This window comes from Taudactylus pleione, unplaced genomic scaffold, assembly GCF_031769625.1.
Source record: "Taudactylus pleione unplaced genomic scaffold, aTauple2 ptg000199l, whole genome shotgun sequence".
Taxonomy (NCBI): Eukaryota; Metazoa; Chordata; class Amphibia; order Anura; family Myobatrachidae; genus Taudactylus; species Taudactylus pleione.
This window is the reverse complement of record NW_028284601.1, coordinates 4,926,911-4,949,063: the sequence shown is the minus strand read 5'-3', so window position 1 is coordinate 4,949,063 and position 22,153 is coordinate 4,926,911. Positions and strand designations below refer to the sequence as shown.

Genomic DNA, 22,153 nt, shown 5'->3' with positions numbered 1-22,153 from the left:
ATAATTAAGGTAATAATCTAATATATAATTGAATTAATGTATTATTCTATTCAATCTTGATCTGATTTGGCGTGCTCATAGTAATAAATTCCCCTTGGATGGCTTATCTTAGCTTTGTGGCTAAGCTGGGATCAGCTTTTCTAGTATCCATTATTTCTGTCTGGTGCAGATTTCAACTAACACCTAGCAATCCTGTCCCTGAGTCTCCGTACTGACGGAGATCTGATTGGCTGACTGTTAGGCTGAAAGACAGAGGTGAGTGTATTTAAAGTGTATCAACCCAGGTATCGGGTTGTTACCATGATTAAGCTCTAGGCGGGCGAAATGCGCATCGGTATGCGTGTGTCAGGGGTTCAAAATCTTTACTGCGGACCGCATATGCAACGCTGACCACGGCAGCAGTGACTGTATCTGACTGCCGGTGGTATCTATCAGCGTGCTATGTGATACCTTGTAACAGCTTTCAATATCTGTATATTCAACTCTGAGTCACACTACAGACTCAGTCCTGTACGTTGACCTCGGCATCAGTACATAGATCTGAATGCTGGTGGAGATTTGTCAGCGTGTCATCGAATAATTGTAGCAGTCTTATATTTATGCCTAAGGTCAACCACGGCTTCAGTGCATGTATCTGACTGCCGGGGGTAATTAATAGTATATGGCATAATGTACTATAGTGGCTTTATATAGCTGTACATATTGATTCACTGTTGGCAACATTTTTTATTAAATATAACAACATAAACGCTGAACACGGCTGCAGTGAATATATCTGACTGCCGGGGTAATTACCAGCGTGTTTTATGATATAATATAAGCAGCCTTAAACAGCTGCCTATCTAACTTTAAGTCACATTTGTAACATCAATCTAACTTTAAGTCACATTTGTAACATCAGTATATATAATTAATACTGGTAGAAACTATTAACATATTATGGAAAAGCTACAGCAGTTTTGATACATGCTAACTACACTGTGGACCACATAAGTAACGCTAACCATGGTTGCAGTGAATGTATCTGACTTCTGATGGTATTTATTAGCGTACTATGTGACACTCTGTAACAGCTATTAGCAACTGTATATTTAACTTTGAGCCATATTGTAGACTCAGTTTTGAACGCTGACCGCGGCATAGGTGTATCAGTCCTCCATGTATGTTAAATGTTTGAACACAGTTCCTGTGAATGCACTAGATTGCCAGTGGTAATTAATAATATAGCACATAACTGACTTTATATAAGCTGCCCATATTGATCCACTGTTGATAATATTGTTACTAAATATCAAACAATATAAATGCTGAACACGGGTGCAGTGAATATATATGACTGCCGGGGGTAATTATCAGCATAATATGTGATACAGTATAAGCAGCTTTCAACAGCTGTCCACCTAATTTCAAGTCACACTGTTATATCAGTGTATATAACCAACACTGGTGGAGATTATTAGCTTATATGGAATAACTACAATAGCTTCAATATTCCATTAGTGTAAGATTTGCTGCATATGGGGTTTGTTCCGCTTAGTCAATATAGTCAATAGACTATGAGTATATCCCTGACACACTGGTTTTAATACAATTTTTATTTAATTTTTTTATTTTTATTTTCAATTTCAATACTTCGTCAACCTACTCCCGGAGGGGAAATATCTTTCTTAAATAATACTTATTAAAAGTTATATTTTAAATCTATCAAATCGGTTGGTGCACCATTGAACTACCGCTTTCTGTGTTCTTTTGAAAACAAAGGTCTGTAAGCTTATTTTATATTTTATAATAGATCTGACTCTGATGACTAGGTTGTAATATGTTAATTATTTGTTTATTTGTAGTGAGTATCTTGGTAAAACTATGACAGGTAAAATTATATCCAATTGGAATGTAGTCAGCATCCTGGCTTGGGGGGAGATTAGGTTTAGGCACGAGGGAGGGGTAAGGGTTAAGCTGCATACACCATACACACACAACGATTTTGTTACCAATGATTTTATGTCAAATTATGGCCCTCATTCAGAGCCACTCGCTATTTGCGGTCGTTCGTTCTAAAACAAGGGGTGGCTATTCAAATGAACCGTTCGCTGTTTGCGGTCTGTTCACGCCTCTAGGTCTGAACGAGCGAACAAAACTTGCGGTCGTTTTTTGGAAAAATACGCCCCCTGGCCGCTCGCATCCTACGTCATGTCCGCTATTTATTAGATTAATTGAGTACATCGAACAGGGTATGAGCTGCTCGCTATTCTTGTGGTTGGTTTTTGCTACCACAATTTTGCGAGCAGTTCTGGCTTTAAATTAACCCAGTGACGTGGTCAATGACGCTGCTGTTTTAAATATGCACACCCATAAAACGCCTGTTTTGACCTTTAAGCACGCCTGCGATCGGATCTCCACTCCCCGTTTTCAAGCACCTTCCCCTGTTACCACCCACATACGCCTCATTCTGTCACTCAAAATAGCAGGCATTCGCTATTTTGCGAGCACACGATTTTCGGCCGCACTGAGTGGTTCGCACATGCGTATTTCGATCCGTACGCATGCGCAGTTGGGCAAACATCGCTCGGAGCGAACGAGCAGCCACTTGCGTCCGGCTCTGAATCAGGGCCTATGTCAGATTTTTTAAAGTGTAATTAACGATTTTTTTGAACTACAAACGATTTTTGTAACTTCCCTTAATGAAAATCGTTCAGTTGGTCAGTCAGAATGAACTACAAACGGGAACGCGCATGAACGATAATCATTCGTTATAACTCAGAAACTGAACGATTTTTTCGACGATTGAATGATAACGACGTCGTTATACAGTAGTTAAATCGTTCAAAAAATCGTTACGTGTGTATGCAACTTTAGTGTTATGAAGCTTACCTTCTAGTGTTGGGATTCTGACCGCCAGGATACCGTACCCAACCAATCTAATTAAAAGTAAACTTTTGCCCTGATTAAAATCCATGTTCATTAATTATCTTTCATTTGGTACTTTATACTCAAATTTAATAAATCTACACCTTCAGGGCCTAATTCTGATTCGCGCACAGCTCTGTGCATGACTGCATTTATCAAATTTTAGCAAACTGTGTATGTTCTATACTGAACATATGGATCTGTGTGTATTTCTGGGTGATACTGCGTCAGATGTATTTTGGCCATTTCTCTTTATTTATAAAAGGGTGTTTCTGATTGGACGAACACAAGAGAACCATCTTGAGTCAGTGTAATGACTGTGCTGTGGGCTTGTTGCCAGAATTGCATCTTTCATCATTGCATCATCCTGAGTAGTGCATTTTCTGAATGGATACCTATTTCAGTTAGATCGCATGCACTCAGCATGGGGTAGTTGTAAGTGTTTGGGCACAGGCCTGTATGTGTAGTCACTGGCGCTAATATACTTTGGTGAAACTGATATAATTTGTATGGAGGCGATGCTGGTTATATTTCAAGAAGGACATTGTTCCTGGCCCATTTGTCTGACCATACAGGTTACCCATATTATTTTTTGTTGGCATACTGCATGATCGAATATTAATGTCCCAAATTATTGGCTCCTGACATTTGCCCATGGCTCCTAGTTTTCCTAGACATTTATCCAGGTCTGCTATAATGTATATGTAGTATATACCTGTGCACAGTTGTTAGACACTAGTCCTGTACTGCGGGGGATGATCTTGCTTTCGTCACAGGGTGACCACTTTCCACTTAGCAGTACGCTACCACTTGATGTGACACAAGTCACAAGTGGTCCCCTAGAATTCAATCCACAGTGGGCACTTCATGCCACATTCTGACTCTGGTCAAACCCCTCCATTTGATGGCCACACCTACTCAATAGCCAGTTCCACCCCCTTGGTGGGCCCCTGCTATTGTATTTCCCTGGTGGGCCCTTAATGCTCCAGTCCGACACTGCAGGCATGTAATGATGTTGATGGTGTGAAAATCTCTTCTGCCCAAATGTTTGAAGCTCATGTCACTGTTCTTTCTAAGGCAGACAAGGACCCGACTCTGTGTTCAAGTTACCGGCCAATATCTTTGCTCAATACTGATCTTAAACTATACGCCAAAGTGCTAGTTAACCGACTTAAGCCCTTGTTAACCACTGTAATTCATAATGATCAGGTTGGGTTTGTCCCTGGTGGAGAAGACAACACAACAAAAATGATTGATCTAATGTTTAAGGCCATGTCATCACAGACTCCTACAATATTGTTATCCACTGATGCTGAAAAGGCTTTTGATAGGGTGGATTGGTAATTTATGGCTGGTGTGCTCCAACATATGGGCTTGGGTCCTGTGTGCCTTGCCAGAATTTTGGCCTTGTATAAAACTCCTTGTGCACGGGTTAAAGTAGATGGTATCTTATCTGAACCTTTTTTGATTTCCAATGGGACTAGGCAGGGGTGTCCACTGTCTCCTATTATTTTCATATTGTGTATGGAGGCCCTTGCACGTGCAATACGTTGTAACCCGGACATTCGTGGGGTGAGGCTGGGGACCATGGAATACAAGTTAGCCCTTTTTGAAGACTATTGTTTCAAACCCAGTAGTTTCGCTACCCAACTTGACTCTTGAATTTCAAAAATGTGGTATCTTGTCTAATTTCAAAATAAACTACTCAAAGTCTCTGGTCCTTAATTTAAATGCTCTAGATTTTATGGTCCAGGGTTTTACAATCAGCATTCGCATTCAACTAGCATCCTTCACAAATTCAGTATTTGGGCATCCAGTTGACTAAAGATGTTAGAAACCTGTTTCAGGCTAATTTTTCCCCTTTACTTTGGAAACTTAGTGCAGACCTTAAGGTTTGACAACCCAAAAATTTTGATGGATTGGTAGAGTTAATATAATTAAGATGAATATTCTCCCGAGAGTCTTGTACTACCTACAAACGCTTCCTATTTGGGTACCCCCATCTTTTTTTTAGGGAACTTCAGAAGTTGGTGCGAGACTTTATTTAGTTTGGCAGGAAACCGAGGTTTCGCCATGACACTCTTTATAGAACAAAGATTAATGGGTTTTGGTGGAAGAGTGTTCTAGTGCCATTTTCTAACAAACTCTGCCCTGGGTTTAATCTATACCCGTGATCGATCATCCCACTATTTTTCCCACCATTCAAATTTGGAAGAAACTGAGGGTTCAGTCATCAATTTCCTCTGTCCCTTCCCCATTGACCACTCCTCTACGCAACCCTGACTTTTTCCCAGGCGATGTTCACTCCTTTCGATTTTGGAACTCCCCTGTGATTTTAAGGCTAAATCAGTTAATTGGTCCCAGAGGGGTTCGTCCTTTTCAAGATCTGTGTCTGGAATTAAGTCTTCCCCAGTCAGAATATTGGTCATATATTCAACTTGTGAAATTTGTGAGGAAGGTAAACAAAAAGGGTATATTACCTAGGGATTTGACATCTTTTGAAATGCTATGTTCACAGGAAGAACCTCTTCGACACTCTATTTCTGCTCTTTATAGATTATTGCTAGACAGTACCTTTACTACATTTCCCAAGTTTACTAACGCATGGAATACTGACCTGAACATCTCCTTAACTGACCATCAATGGTCTCAGGCCTTTCAATTTTTACATGTTTCCTCTCCGAGCGTCTCTGTTCTTGAGACACATTATAAGATTGTTACACGGTGGTATAGATGCCCTAGTGTGTTGAGCAAGATGTTTCCTGGCCTTCCCAATGTTTGCTGGAGGTGTAATGGAAACCCAGGCTCTCCTTCACATATTTGGTGGCTTTGCCCTTCCTTGACTTCATTCTGGAACCAAGTTATTCAATTTACAAAAGACATTGTAGGTGAAAGGGTCCCTGGAGGCCCAGAATTTTGGATTCTGGATATCATTTCTTGGCCCATCTCTAAATATAAAAAGTCCCTCTTGCGCAATATGAACAGTGCAGCTAAGGCGGTTATTCCAATTAAATGGAGATCACTTCTCCCCCCACTATTCAAGAATGGTTCTACCATTTAGATACTGTATGTACATGAATATGGAAGATTGTGTTGTCTGCAAGGGACAGACTCTCTACATTTACCACAACATGGTCTCATTGGTTAGATTTTAAGGGATCTAATAAATACAAGGCCTTAATGACCTGAGCTGTTTTAGTGCTGACATTCACTGATTTAGTTTGTGATTGGTATAGCTTTTGGTAAATCTAGGATACCCCTTCTTTCCCCTCATCTTTTCCCACCCCTCATCTGGTTTTGTAGTGTCTTTTGTATTTGTTGCTTTGTTAGTTTTGATATATTTTTTTACAATTATTGATGTCATTGTATATATGGTGAATTGGTGATTTTATATGTTCACTGTTTGGTTCATCCAATTTTTTTGCATCTTTAAATAAGATATATAAAAGCAAAAACAAAAAATATGAACATGAATAGGTGGTAAACGTGCAGGCAGTGCATGAATAGGGTGGGTGCCACACCCCAAGATCATGGTGGAATATGAGAGTACACAGGGTGTGAGGGCAGGGGAGTACCGTTTAGGAGCACATGCCCTGATTAGGGCTGAATACGGGGCGGTATACGGGGCGGTACACGGGGTGGCCGAGCAGGGGAATACCATATACAAGCATTGAGAAGCGGTAAACGTCTAGACTGAGGTGGTGCATGGCCATGAAATAGCGTCACATACTCAAATGAATGTGATGTTTGGGTACGGCCAAAAGGACAGCAAGGAGGACAGGGTCGGGTAAAGATGGCCACTCTCCCCTTAACGCAGAGCTCCTGTTCGGGTGTTAGCAGGACCTCCACCAGTACTGGAGCTTGCCTGATATCTTGGCCCTGGAGGCGCAGGGAGAAAGACTTGTTCAAAATGGTCTTGAGATGCAGGATAATTTTGCATAATGCTGGTCTAGCAATAAACCAAATGGAGGTAAGTTTAGTGTCTTGTTCCTCTTAAATAAAGCTAGCATCTGACATCACCCGACTGGTGGGAAAACATTATTTAATGACCTTTTGAATTGCCATAATGCTTCTGACTGTCTTGCTCAATTAACTTTTTATGTACATCCTATTACAGTAAACCTTTTGGATGTCAGTATAAAAGAATAGCAATCTTGAAACCTCTCTATTTGTTAAATCTAGACATAAATACCATGCATAGACATAACAGTCCTTATCCTGCTTCTAAAAAGGTTTGCCATATTCTCAATTTATTAGAAAATGTCGTTTTTGCATCTCTATGGAAGACACTTTACAACAGCTTGATATTATGTTTAGTAAATTCCTGGATAGAGGTTATATAAGCAGGGATCTAGACATAGCGAGAGACAAAGCATGAAACCAGCCTTGTGATAATCTGTCACATCGTGCCCTGAAAATGCCTCGCAGAATACTGGTGTGTGGGTTAAACAATGTGATCCCAAAAGTTCAAAATTTGTACAGATACACATAAATTTGTGGCCTTTTGTGAACAGCGATAATGATCTTCCAAGTACCCTAATGCAATCAATTGAAATAACACCTGCGGGATATATACATACACATAGGGTGTCATATGCAAGAGATGGAACAGGTAACACCTGGTGTGGGTATAGGGTATAATGAGGGGCATCACCTAGGTATTATAAAAAAAAAAACATGTCAGAGATAGATTCTCATTGAGACCCATGGGATGTACTGTCTGTAACATGACACTTTATCTGTAGTTATATATCCTGCAGGTGTTATTTAAATTGATTGCATCAGGGTACTTGGTTCAGTACTGTATCGATAGTAGTCTTGATGTACATTGTCCACTCTTTATGATTGTTGGTTTGACATGTGCAAACATTCAGAGGAGATCCTGCTTCTTTGGTTAGGATCATGTTACAGTGATAGAGCCGTTTGCTTTAGTATAATTTATGCGACTTAGGCACTTCCAAGTACGTTATGTTCATGCTGGTTAGGATATACACATGCTATTTCTCCTTGGTATGGGTTTGGTGCGTCTGCGCACACCCATACACAGCCAGAATCCCTTGTCTTAAGTTTTTTGTGTTTTTTTTTTATGCAATGGTGTATTTACCGTTGCCTTGGTGATGGCACTGGGTAGCGACCTCGCCCCGTTTAGCTGAAGTGCTGGTGCGTCCCATGTGGGTGAGGTCACCAGCATGCGCAGCAGCAGGGGAGATTGTGGAGGTGATGGACAAGGGGTGAGTTGATAGCTATAAATGTTATGTTATTTATACAATCTGTATGTCTTGATAAAAGCGTTTGATCGCTGAAACGTTGGCAACTTATACCGGCTGTCTGGTTTGTTTTACATACTTTATTGAGATCTGCAGAGTGCCCTCCATTTTTCTCTCTCTCTCTCTCTCTGTATATATATATATATATATATATATATATATATAGTTAATGAAGGTGCGGCGCTCACGGACAATAACTTCCAAGCACTGCTAGTGCGCTAGTGGATAGATGATTAACGTTTCAGTTTAATCCAACAGTCTTCAGAATACAAAAAACATATAATGAACATACCTATTTATACCCCATCACCGACACCCTGTGTGCAATCAGCGGCGTTTTCACGGCAGCATGTGCAGCGTCCCCAGCCTCCGTGACCGGCTGGGCTTGATAACGTCATCCAATCCTCAAAGACAGCGCACACCACGTGATCAATCTAACACCAGTCACCAAGCAACAGCAGCCTCTGTGACATGCTGGGCTTGATGACGTCATCCAATCCTCAAAGACGGCGCACACCACGTGATTAATCTAACACCAGTCACCAAGCAACAGTAAACAAAAGACAAACAACAAGAAACACGAATAAAGCATTTCCAACAGGTACAGAAGCACCATTACTGACCTAGCAAATTGACTACTATATAAATTGCGGGGCATGAACCGAGTCATACAATATTAAATCCAAAGTAACCATCAGTACACACTATAAAATATTAGATCAATCAAAATGTTTGACACGTCAATGATAACCAACGTACATTGTCTAGCCAAGATGTCCATGTAAATGACTCGTAGGTAATAAATACCATAATCAAACACTTACAGTAATCAAATAGATTTCAAAACCCCCACTGGCAATATATAATTAACTGGCAGTATTTAATTCAGCCTTAGACACATCGCATGCTCTTAATTTTAAATAAATCGGACTGGAAATCACAAGGTACACATATACACCTATGGGTCATCGAAATTCACATATAAAGATAGTAATAATAATAATTGTCAGACACATCCAAAGGAAACTCTGGTCTGAACTGATCCAACTATAAGTAGTTCACCACTAGTGTTATGGATAATAGCCATTATTGTACCTTATAATAAGCCTATAAAATATGAGATATGGTAAGAACTTACCCTTGTTATCTCTATTTCTACGAAGTCCATAGGGTTCCACAGGATACCTTGGGGTATAGGTGTGACGTCAGTCGCTGGGCACCATAGAGTTAAGCTTTTCAGCCTCCCAGGATGCACTAGGGTCCCCCTCCTATACCCCGCCCCCGAGCCAAGGCACCTCAGTTAGTTATCAAGCCATAGGCCGGAGGAGGAGAAGGAAGAGAGAGAAAAAAGATCTGGACACATACAAGAATCACATTCTCACCAGAGGGAGACGGAAAACCGGTGACCAGAGCAAAGGCCATCTGCAGCACAGGTGCGACAGGGTGGGAGTCCTGTGGAACCCTATGGACTTCGTAGAAATAGAGATAACAAGGGTAAGTTCTTACCATATCTCATATTTTCTACTTCAGGGTCCATAGGGTATCCACAGGATACCTTGGGGATGTCCCAAAGCAGTATCCTTTAAGGGTGGGGACGCTCCTGTGCAGAAAGGAGAATCCGCCGCCCGAAGGAAGCATCCTGAGAGGCGAAGGTGTCAAACCTGTAATACCTCACGTAGGTATGGACAGAGGACCACGTAGCAGCCTTGCAGATCTGAACTGCCGAGGCACCACGTCGAGCTGCCCACGAAGGACCCACAGACCTAGTGGAATGAGCCTTCAGAGAAGGAGGGACCGGTAGGCCTTCATGAAGATAAGCTTCAGAAATAGCCATACGGATCCAGGCTGCCAAAGTTTGCTTTGAAGCAGGCCAACCCTTTTTACGGAAGCCATAGAGGACAAACAAAGTGTCCGACTTCCTAAACGAAGAAGTGCGGTCAACATAAGTCCTTAAGGCCCGCACAACATCCAAAGAGGCCTCACCCACGGAAAGACCTGGTGAGTTAAAGGCCGGAACAACTATTTTCTCGTTAACATGAAACTGGGAAACAACTTTGGGAAGAAACTCGGGCCGAGTGCGGAGCACTGCCCTGTTCCCATGAAAAACCAAGAAAGGGGGTCTATAAGAAAGAGCCCCTAACTCAGAAACACGTCTGGCCGAAGCAATGGCCAGAAGGAAAACAGTCTTAGCTGTTAGCCATTTAAGATCCACTGAGCCCAGTGGTTCAAACGGCGGTCCTTGGAGAGCCCTCAGGACCACAGCCAAATCCCAAGGCGCCACAGGTGGAACAAAGGGCGGCTGAATGCGGAGAACACCCTGCATAAAGGTGCGCACATCCGGGATTGTAGCAATCCTACGGTGAAACCAGACAGATAGGGCCGAAACCTGTACCTTCGAAGAAGCAAGGCGAAGCCCATGATCTAGTCCCGCTTGCAGGAAGGCGAGAATCCGAGACAGATGAAACTCCCGCGGTGCATAACCTCTCGGTCGACACCACTGGAAGAACGTATGCCACACGCGATGGTATATCCTCGCGGAAGACGGTTTCCGAGCTCGTAACATGGTACGCACCACAGAGCTGGAAAACCCCCGGGACCTCAGCATGGCCGTCTCAACAGCCACGCCGTCAAAGACAGCCGAGTCAGGTCCGGGTGAACGCAAGGACCCTGAGACAGAAGGTCCGGTCGTAGCGGCAACCGCAGAGGACTGTCCACGGACAGACCCTGAAGATCTGAGAACCAGTGCCGTCTGGGCCATGCGGGAGCTATCAACAGGAGCGTCCCTCCTTCCTGTTTGAATTTCCGGATTACCCGTGGAAGGGAGACCGGAGGGAACAGGTATGCGAACCGGAACGTCCACCGGACGGACAGAGCATCCACCAGAGACGCCCCTTCGTCTCTTGTGCGAGACCCGTACACCGGCAACTTGTTGTTGTGCCGGGACGCCATGAGGTCGATTTCTGGAAGACCCCACCTGTCCACCAGTAGTTGAAAAACGTCCGGGTGCAGGGACCATTCCCCCGGATGAACGTCCTGGCGACTTAGAAAGTCCGCCTCCCAATTTAGCACTCCCGGGATGAAGACCGCTGATATGGCCGGAAGATTGCGCTCCGCCCAAACCAGGATCCGAGAGACCTCTACGAGAGCCGCCCGACTGCGAGTTCCTCCTTGCCTGTTTATGTAGGCCACGGTGGTAGCGTTGTCCGACTGGACCTGCACCGGGCGACCCTGGAGAAACCGCTGTGCCTGCTGGAGAGCATTGAAGACCGCACGGAGTTCCAAGATATTTATTGGAAGCTCCGCTTCTGTCGGCGTCCACCTGCCCTGGAACAAGTGTGGACCCGAAACTGCTCCCCAGCCCCGAAGACTGGCGTCCGTTGTCAACAGGACCCAATTTGGAACCCAGAACGGACGTCCCTTGTTGAGGTGGGTCGTCTGTAACCACCACGCAAGGGACAGGCGAACCTCCGGGGTGAGCACAATCGTCTGGGACTTCAGAGACTGAGGCAGCCCGTTCCACTTGGACAGGATCAGGTGCTGCAGAGGTCTGGAGTGAAACTGGGCGTATTCCACCATGTCGAACACCGACACCATGGAGCCCAGTAACCTCATCGCCGAGTGTAAGGACACCCGGCGGCTGTGCAGACAACTGCGCACCCTTGACTGTAAAGCAGAGATCTTGTCCTCCGTCACTAAGATCCTTTGCTGTCCCGAGTCCAATAAGGCTCCAAGATGCAGAATCCTCCGAGACGGGATTAGAGTGGACTTCTGCCAGTTGATTAGCCAGCCGTGCCGTTGCAGCAGTGCAATGGTCAGGTCCAAGTGGCGTAACAGGAGCTCTGGAGATCCTGCCACCAATAACAGGTCGTCCAAATACGGCAACATGCGGACTCCCTGCAGCCGCAGAGAAGCCGCCATGACTGCCATCACCTTGGTGAAAACACGTGGTGCTGTTGCCAGGCCAAAAGGTAACGCCCGAAACTGGAAGTGGTCGCTGCGGATTGCAAACCTGAGGAACTGTTGATGGCGCAAAAGAATAGGGACATGCAGGTAAGCGTCCTGTATGTCCAATGACACCATGTAGTCCCCAGGTTCCAGCGCTAGAATGATGGACCGTAGGGTCTCCATCCGAAACTTCGGGACCCGCAAAGACTTGTTGAGTGCTTTGAGGTTGAGAATCGGACGATATGACCCATTGGGTTTCTGTACCAAAAATAGATTTGAATAGAAACCCTGGCCCCTCTGGGAGAATGGAACAGGCACTATAACTCCAGCCTGGAGCATAGTGTGCAATACCTTCCGCAGCTCCGTAGCCTTGTTCCGGTCTGATGGTAGACCCGTGGTGAAGAATCGAGCCGGGGGTCTGTGCCGGAAGGAGAGGGCGTATCCGTGGGAAACCACCTCCAGAACCCAAGTGTCTGTCGTAGTGGTCGACCAACACTGGGCGAACTGTAGCAGGCGGCCTCCCACCCTGGGATCCCCCAAGGGGAGACCCGGACCGTCGGTCAAGCCTGCTTCCGGGGCTTGACCGATTTCTTAGGGCCAGCCTGTCGAGGAAACGACTGTGGTTTGGGCCTGCCCTGGGCCCTAGATGACCGAAAGGACGATGGTCCAGAACCAGAAGGAGCAGCGGCCAACGGGAGACAAGCAGATTTGGCTGCCGCCAGCGTGGCCACAATCTTATCCAGATCCGGACCGAAGAGAACTTCTCCGGTAAACGGCAACGCTTCCAGACCTTTCTTGGAATCTGCGTCCGCCTTCCAGGATCGCAGCCACAAGGTGCGACGAGCAGCTACCGCTGCTGAAGAAATTCTAGACACCAGAGTACTAATGTCTAGAGCCGCCTCGTTGATGTAGGTGGCCGAATCACGGAGATTGCCAATCAACTCCGCCTGTTCGGCCGGACAGTCGGATTCAAAAGAAGCCTCTAATGAATCCGCCCAGCGCTCCATCGCTCTGGCAACCCAGCAAATGGCCATAGCCGGCCGTGCTGCCCCCCCTGCAAGGGAATAAGCGGACTTCAGGCAGATTTCTACCTTGCGGTCCGTAGCATCCTTAAGGGAGGACATAGATGGCATCGGCAATGTGGCACTACGGACAAGACGGGTCACGTGAGAATCCACCTGTGGAGGGGATTCCCACTTAGCAAAATAATTATCCGCGAACGGATAAGCCACCGCCAGGTGTCTCTGCGGCTGGTATCTTTTGCCAGGTTGTTTCCACGCCTCCTCTAAATGGTCCACCAACTGACCCGAAAGAGGAAAGACTGTGGCATCGCCCTTCACATCTTTGAAAAAGGCATACTTAGATTTAGCCGCTGGGGGAACTTCGTCCTCAATCACCAAGGCTGTGCGGACCGCCCGAATAAGTCCAGGAATATATACTTTGGACTTAGCATCAGCGTCCTTAGTATGGAGAGGTTCCTGATCGTAAGGATCCAGAATCTCCCCATCATCAGACGTCCCTTCGTCATCCTCATAAGGAGCGGACAGAGACGCCACCGGCCTTTTATGAGGCCGCATCACAGACTCCCCTTGCAACACATCCGACAAGTGCTGTACAGAACTCGTCAGGGAGTTAACCCACGCTGGCTCCTGAGAACCCGGGAGCGGGGAAATAGGGAGACTGTGGGGTACCACCAATTGTCGTGGGAACCCCTGCATGGGTGACGACACCACAGACTGCTGGGACAAACCCATCGGAGTAAACGCGGGCTGCGGAGCTAACTGGCCCACTAAAGCTGTTAACGCCTGAGCGAAACAAGCCCAGGGCGGCTCCTGTACCGGTGCTGCAACCGTAATAGGCCGCGCCATGGACAAACACTGCCGGCAAAGGCCCTCCGCGCTACCCTCCCCCTCCGCTAACGGTACTTTGCACGTGGTACACTGTAGCCGGAGGGGAAAATCACTTTCAGACATGATGGCACCACGTATGTGACCTCTCTCACCAATTAAGTATTAAATAGGCGAGAGACCACCCTGCAGCACCGCACCGCAAGGGCTTTAGCAGAAAAAACAGGGACAGTAATAAAGCTGAAAAGTTACAGGCAGCACTAGCACAGTCACATACAATGCAGAGAAATAACCATTCCTGCACTAACAGCGCTGATCACTCAACTACACAGACACAGGGCCTGGTAGGACACAGCGCTGCATACACAGACCTGAGCCACAGCGGAGGAGAGGTATGCGGGGGGACCCAGACCACGATGCTTCCGTCCAGCGCTTCCAGCAGCGTTCACCATGCGTTCTGGAGAAGATGGCCGCCGAGGAGCAGAGAGGAGGCTGGCCTGGGGGAGGAGCGCTGCCACAGGACCAGTCGGCAGCATGCAGAGAGGGCTGTGTGCAGCGGGGGAGGCATGCAACTGTCCATGCTGTACATCCAGATGTGCAGCCACAGCTGCACTGAAGAAAGCTTCAGGGGCTCTTCTAGCCCCCACTCCGATAGGTGCACCCGACGCCGGCCGGGCACCAAACTAAACTGAGGTGCCTTGGCTCGGGGGCGGGGTATAGGAGGGGGACCCTAGTGCATCCTGGGAGGCTGAAAAGCTTAACTCTATGGTGCCCAGCGACTGACGTCACATGGATACCCTATGGACCCTGAAGTAGAAAAGAGAGATATTCATTAAGCCCTTTCGGTTGAATAACATCAAGTTTAATGATCCACTGTGCTTCTCTTTTTAATAATTTATTACAATCACCCCCTCTTAATAATGGAGGAACGTGATCGATCACTCTATATTTTAATGACACTAAAGTGTGGTTTTGTTCTAGAAAGTGCCTAGCTACAGTTTGATCGCTGGAACCATTAAGAAGAGCGGACTTGATAGCAGATCGATGTGCTGCCATTCTTTCTTTGAACTTGCGTTTTGTCTTTCCAACATAGGAAAGTCGACAGGGACAGATAATTTGATCAATAACAAAAGTGCTATTGCACGTTAGATGATGCTGTATACAAATTTTTTTCGTAGTGTGTGGGTGAAAGAAGGTGTTACCTGGTATAATAAATTTACATGTGACGCAAGTGCATCTAAAGCGACCAAGATGTTTCACAGAAAGAAATTGTGATGGAGGTACCATATCTTTGGAACTATAATTAGTTTTCACTAAAATATCTTAGATTCTTGCCCCTAGAGTAACAAGACATTAAATTCGTCTTACTTAATCCAAGTTCTGGATCAGTTGAAATCAAGGGCCACAGTTTTCTCGAAGTTTCATTTATAATAGAAGAATGAGTATTAAATCGTGTAACCCATGGTAATCTATTGTCCTGTCTGATCTTAGGTTTTTTCAAAAACAAGTCCTCTCGGTTCATTGAGAGTACCTTTTGTTTAGGCAAATTAAGTTGATGTTTATTATAGAATCTAGAAACAAATTTTTCCACCATATCATCAATTTGTTCAGAATCTCTCTCTTTACTATTGTTAATTCTGAGTACCCTTAACATTTGTGAATAAGGTAGACCTGCTTTTAATTTTTTTGGGTGGCAACTCTGATACTTTAATAGTGTGTTCCTGTCGGTAGGTTTTTTTAAATAAAGTGGTAACAAGATTATTACCATCTCTAATCAATCTAACATCAAGGAAATCGATGGTCTCCTGACTCATCACATATGTAAATTTTACTGGATTTGTTGTCAAATTATACACCTCAATCAAGCTTACAAATTTATCTTTAGTTCCTTTCCATAAGATGAACAGATCATCTATAAAACGTGTATATAATAGAATGTCAGACCAAATCTCGCTATCCTGAAAGAACAGACTATTCTCAATCATAAACATATAAACATTGGCACACGCTGGAGCTAGCGATGAGCCCATGGCGCAGCCTGTTATTTGCTGGTAATACACATTATCAAACATAAAAAATGTTTTGGTAAAAATCAACTCAAGGAGTGAAAGATAAATATTCATCTGACTAGAATTAAATAATACGTTTTCAGACAACAATCGGCGAACTGCCCCAATGCCATCTACATGTGGTATGACGGTATACAAGCTTGAAACATCCGCTGTGATGAACCACACATTATCAGGAAAGATTTCAAATTTTTTTAACTTATTCAAAAATGCTGTGCTATCAATCAAAAAATTACCATGTTTCTGTACCATTGGCTGTAAAATAGAGTCAAGCCAAATTGATGAAGGCTGAAACAGTGAACCCCTCGCCGATATGATGGGTCGGCCTGGGGGAGGAAAAATACCCTTATGAACTTATGGGAGGGTGTAAATCACCGGGGTAATCGGGAATTCAGGGAGCAATATGTTCATCAATTCATCATCAATAACCGATACATCTCTAGCAAGTAATAGTAATTCAGACAGTTCTTTTTTAAAAGACAGTGTAGGGTCACCACTCAATTTTCGATACTTTTTGGTCACCAAGTTGTTTAAAAATCTCCTGGACATATTCACAAGTGTCCTGTAGGACGATTGATCCGCCCTTATCAGCCGGTCGTATCGTTAGATTAGAGGTTTTTTTTAAAGAGAATGCAGGGCTTGTCTCTCTAATTTAGATAGATTAGGATGCACCAATTAACTAGACTTAATAGCAGATGACACATTGTGCTCTAAAGTGCGCATGTATGTTTTTATTGAAGGATTATAGGATATGAGGTCAAAGTTAGTCTTTTCCTTAAATTTTTCCAAATTGGTAGGAATGATAACATTAGTAGAGGTATTTATACATTTTGGAGTTTTTTTATGGAAAAATTCCTTTAATCTAAGATTAATTGTCTTTGTAACTGGAATTTTTCCATCTCCCAGTAGACAATTTGTGGGAATAAAAGAAAGACCTTTCTTTAAAAGGCTGGTTTCACTGTTGGACAAAGTGTGTGAAGAGAGATTAAATATTACTTCCTCTTTGGCAATGAGGGCTTTGTGCCACGTCTACCCCCTTTGGTTTTGTCCCTCGCGTCTCGTGTGACGCCTGTTATAGGGGAATCTTTTGTGCGGGTGGTTACCCCTAAAGGGCCAGAGGGTATGTCATCTGGAGGTTGTCTTGGGGATATCGGTATCACTAGAAGTTCTATAAAATTCCTGGGATGAGTCTGTATCATGGGCTGCATTTTGTGGCAGTTTTCTTGGATTGTTCAATAACCAACAAAATTAAATCATAGGAACATCGATTCAGAATCGCTACACACCTTACAAAACATCGGGTCATTGCAACCGATAGTCGGACAATTCCCGATTCTAAAACCCCGTGGGATTTTCTTTGTTTTGAAATAGTCACTTAAAGATATACCATGTAGTTAAAGTCAATCTCCTTCTTTTTTAAACGCAATAAGTCGCGGTAAATAACATCAGGATCACATGACTCGGCCTGATCATCCAGGGCCTCTTAGTATAAAATATCTCCTGTCTCTGAGAATGTGAATGCATCCCCAATAGGGAAATTAGCTGGATTAGATACCCCCTCAGTAACATCGATAGGTAATTCAGCCATGTGGCAACACACTACAATCTGAGAGGTTCCAGTATATGGTCCAAGTTGGAAAAATTAATAATAAACGAACACAATGTGTCACCGATATGAAAGTCCAGAAAAACTTTAAAATATATATCCTATATACATAGCACTTTGTGGTAGTCAGAGATGTTCCTGGCATGATTTGTTATTTTTATAGCACCAGCATATTCCATAGAGCTTTACGGTATTTACAGATGTTCCTGCCATAATAAATTATTTACATAAAAACTTTGCTTTAATCTGCAGAATTGTGCGGATGGCAAATACACTCTATGGGCCTGATTCAGAGCCGGACGCTATTTGTGCTCGCTCGGTCAGAAAAAGGGGCCGGATATTTAAATAGAGCGCTCACTCTTTGCGGTCTGTTGATGCCTCTATGTCTGAACGAGCGAACGAAATATGCGCTCGCTATTTTGTAAAGACGCCCCCTGGCCGCTCACATCATACGTCATCTCCGCTATTTATTAGATTAATCGAGTACATTGAAAGGCGTCTGAACTGCTCGCAGTGCTTGTGGTTGGATTTTCCTACTGCAATCATGCGAACAGTTCAGGCTAAGAGACAACCAAGTGACGTGGCCGATGACGCTGCTTTGTTAATTATGCACACCCTTAAAACGCCCGTTTGGCACACCTGCGTTCGGATCTCCACTCCCCGTTTTCAAGCACCTTCCCCTGTTACCACCCACAAACGCCTCATCCTGTCACTCAAATTACCAGCCCCTCGCTATTTTGCGAACACACGATTTCCGACCGCAATGACTGGTTGGCGCATGCGCATTACGACCCATACGCATGCGCAGATGTGCGAACATCGCTCGGAGCAAACGAGCAGCCGCTTACGAGCGGCTCTGAATCAAGCCCAATATTCCCTCCCCAGTACCTAAATGTATAGGGACACCAACAGAAAATAACTTCACGTTACAGTGGTATACAAGGAAGGTGTTGGTGAAACACATGTTGGTGGTACAGGGGTCCTCACTCTTCACATGGGTGCAAGTTTGCAAACCATCCAGTAGATTTACAGTCCACAAAGAAAAAAACATAAGATTCCTGCCCCTCCCATCCCCCCCAAAAAGGTGGTAAATTAGGACATGATATGCACTGCGCCAATCTGCACGCACCATGCACATTTCTAGCAAAGCCACATCCATTTTCCAATGAGCAAAGCCCCCCTTCAGTCAGCAGAAACGGGGTCTCCCCTGTGAAATTGGGGCAGTAAGCCTACATGATGTTTGTCACCACAATAACAGGGTATGTAAAGAGAATCAATTCTGGATTGAATAGGGATATAGATTATTTAATTAAAACCCATAGCCCCATTTTCTGTCAAATAGTACTTTAGCTTGAATCCGGTTTCACATCGTTAGTTCCATGTTTTGGACTGGAGATGTACTGTTCAGGGAAATGACTGCACCTTGGGATTTTTTTGTTTGAGAATTTGCCCTCTGCTGTGACTGGGAAGAACAGTATGGTGGACTAGCATTGAATTTACACATTAACTACTGTGTTATTGTAGAATACACTCCAGTGCATTATTTTGTGGTATTACACTACAATATTGTGATCACTTGTTCTACCTTGATCTACCGGAATGATAAATATTTATAGTTTGCTTTGTAAACAAAAAAGGTAATTATTGTTCCTAAAGACTACTGTGTTTTCCCACAATGATTTGTTATTTTATTCTGAATGTGACTGATGTTCCTCTAACGCACAGAGAAATATTGCTGAGGCATTAAGCGGTGTAAAAACGAAAGTCGTGACGTGTATGTGCGTGCTGCAGCCGCAATCATGTAATCTATCAGCGGTCAGTTTTAATAAATAGAATATCTTTTTGAATCGTAGATGTAATCAAAGTTGCCCTGTATTTTGTGGCTCTTTCACATTGTAATGCATGGTAAATATCACAGCGCTACAATTACAGCCTGCATTACAATGTGTGTGACCGGTGTATCATGGTATTTGCAAGCAGGTGCTTTATCTTATGTTTTGTGCCCATTGTTTCATCTGTCCCCCATAGAGTCACTGCGGCAAAGGTGCGACATCACCTCAGATGCACTACTCTGCGATGTGGAAGGTGAATTAAGCCTGAGCACTTGTAAAGATTGTAATCAATGATTCGATCTGATAAGCGCTGAAAAGACCATGGTTGTTGCTCATTGAGCAAATTTATTTTGAGTCCCCTTATAAGATGTCCCGGTACAGGCCTATCACTCACTCCTAGGGATGGACATCGGAAACCGATGGTTAGCGATCCACATATTGTCCACATCGGGCAGTGTGTAGCCACTATGTTGCTGACGATGCGCGCTCCACGCATCGTCAACATCATCGGCCATGCTGCCGAATGTAGCATGGCCCTCACCAAGTGTGTATGCACTAGCCGCTGCCGTACACATAGTCTAGTCAGTGTGTACCCAGCATAGCTCTCACACGGTTCATTTATTTTTAATTGCATACATTTAGCATTTCTTTTTGTTGTTACACACTGGAGAGATTCTCTGTCATAGGCAAATGCAGGGGGGGGGGTTTCCGTCTGTCTGGAAACCCCCTCCCCAGCCCACACCATTACCACACTAGAAATAGTAAAATAATAGAATTTTACTAGTGCTGCATGTTCTTGGAATGGTGCCAATATCTAAAACAAAAACATTCAGCTCAGACAGGATGGACCTACTGCCGCACCTCATGGCTCACTGTGATCGCTGGTCTTCTATCTGGAATTATGACACACAATACACTTTTTATGACGCATATTAAAGCTGGATAAGTGCCAATTCTACCCTCTTCATGGACTGGCCATACTCACTCTAAAATCGAGCATTTGGAAACCCCCCTCTAGATATCCTGCATTTGCCACTGTCTGTAGTGACATTGGTGACAATCTTATATATCACAGCCACAGTACAGCAAGCAAGTTTTTTTTCCCCTGCAATTTGACCCACTTACTGGCTACACACACCCACCGTAGACAGGACGTGGGTAATTCAATCTGACAAGAGGGTCTTATTTTTACTGCCCCTTCCTACAGGATTTACTATTAATAATACAATTTAGATGAAATTACCCCAGAAAACAAGCCGTACATAGACCAAGCTCAGGACCTTACAAGAGCTGGTGCAAAAGGTGCAGCCCCTGAACTGCAAAATGCAATTGTATTGTAATGTATGCCACACACTTGCAGCACGCCTGGGAACTCGCAACCCTGGCCAGGTGCACACAGCCCTGCATGCTGAGGAAATGCAGGCTACACACACACTAGAACATTAAGGTCACTGCTACTGCAAGATGTTTAGTTTAGATTAAAGAGCGTGTGTGTGTGTGTGTGTGTATAGTGCTTGGTGTTCTACGATTACACATGGCGACTGACCCAGCGCGCGGCCGCGCCCTCCCTTTTATACTGGGGGAAGGATCTGCCCTTTAGTGACGCTGCCAGAAGTCGCGCTGCGCTGACGTCAGTTCAGCGCGACTTGTTTCGGCCGCTGTAGACCGGACGCAGCGGCAAGGGCCGGGACCCGGGAGGACTACTAGTACTTGTTAGACCCTCCCGAGCTCCGCCTCGATTGCTGCCTCTGATTGACTACGCCTTTCACTGGGCGGTACGCCGCCGCGCGCTCTCGCTCTCTCGCTCTCTCCTTGTGTGCCTGTGAAGGGGGGGGTGGTTAGGTGGTCACGTGGTTGTGACGTCAGAGATCCACTCTACAACTTGGCTCTAGCAACAAGCGCTGTGGTGGGTTACATGGTTGTGACGTCACCAAAGGGCCTTTAACCCACCTGAAGGGGAGGGGGTGCTGCCTAAGCTATAAGGTAAGTCACAGTGACTGTCAAGTGTAGCTGCTGCAGAAAAAGTTTGGGGTGGGGAATCTGTGTATAGCATTTAGAAAGAGGTGGGCGGGGTCTGTGCATTGCATTTAGTAACAGGTGGGCGGAGTCTGTGTTGCATTTACAAAGGGGTGGACATATATTATTATCATTATCATTTATATGGCGCCAGAAATGTTCCGCAGGGCCTTACAAAGCACATAAACAAGTTGTAGATAAGTGACTTACAGAAAAATACAATACAGGACCAGGACATGGATAATATATATTGCTACATTAGCGACCATAACACCCAGATAAGCAATACAGCGTAAGCAACCCAAGTGTTAGGTGTCCTATTGGTGAGTAAGAAGTAGATGAAACTAAAGTAGGGAGAAGTACAAGAGGGTAGAGGGCCCTGCTCATAAGAGCTTACATTCTAAAAGGGGAGGGGAAGACAAATGGGTGACACAGATGGGGAGGAAGGTGTATGTATGAGGGAGTTAGAATGATAACTGGAAGGCTTTGATGAAATAATGGGTCTTGAGAGCCCGTTTGAAGGATTGCAAAGAGGTGGAGAGTCTGATGGGGAGTGGGAGAGAGTTCCAGAGGTGGGGAGCAGTGCGGGCAAAATCTTGGAGGCGGGAGTGGGAGGAAGTAATCAGCTGGCATGAAAGGCGGCGTGCATTTGTTGAACGAAGAG

The 22,153-nt window shown here is 44.7% G+C and overlaps 1 protein-coding gene across 2 annotated transcripts in view; it reads left to right on the top strand.

Moving 5' to 3' along the window:
• The first annotated feature begins 213 nt into the window (after positions 1 to 213).
• The window catches only part of LOC148518730 (protein FAM98A-like), a 34,946-nt gene continuing 13,006 nt past the window's right edge, over positions 214 to 22,153 (top strand). Inside the window, exon 1 of one of the 2 annotated variants that reach the window (XM_088477054.1) lies at positions 214 to 255. The gene's annotated coding sequence lies outside the window, so the exon portion shown is untranslated. Of the gene's footprint in view, positions 256 to 21,144; positions 21,457 to 22,153 lie in introns of those variants that run through there. The other variant, XM_088477053.1, reaches the window with a different exon arrangement.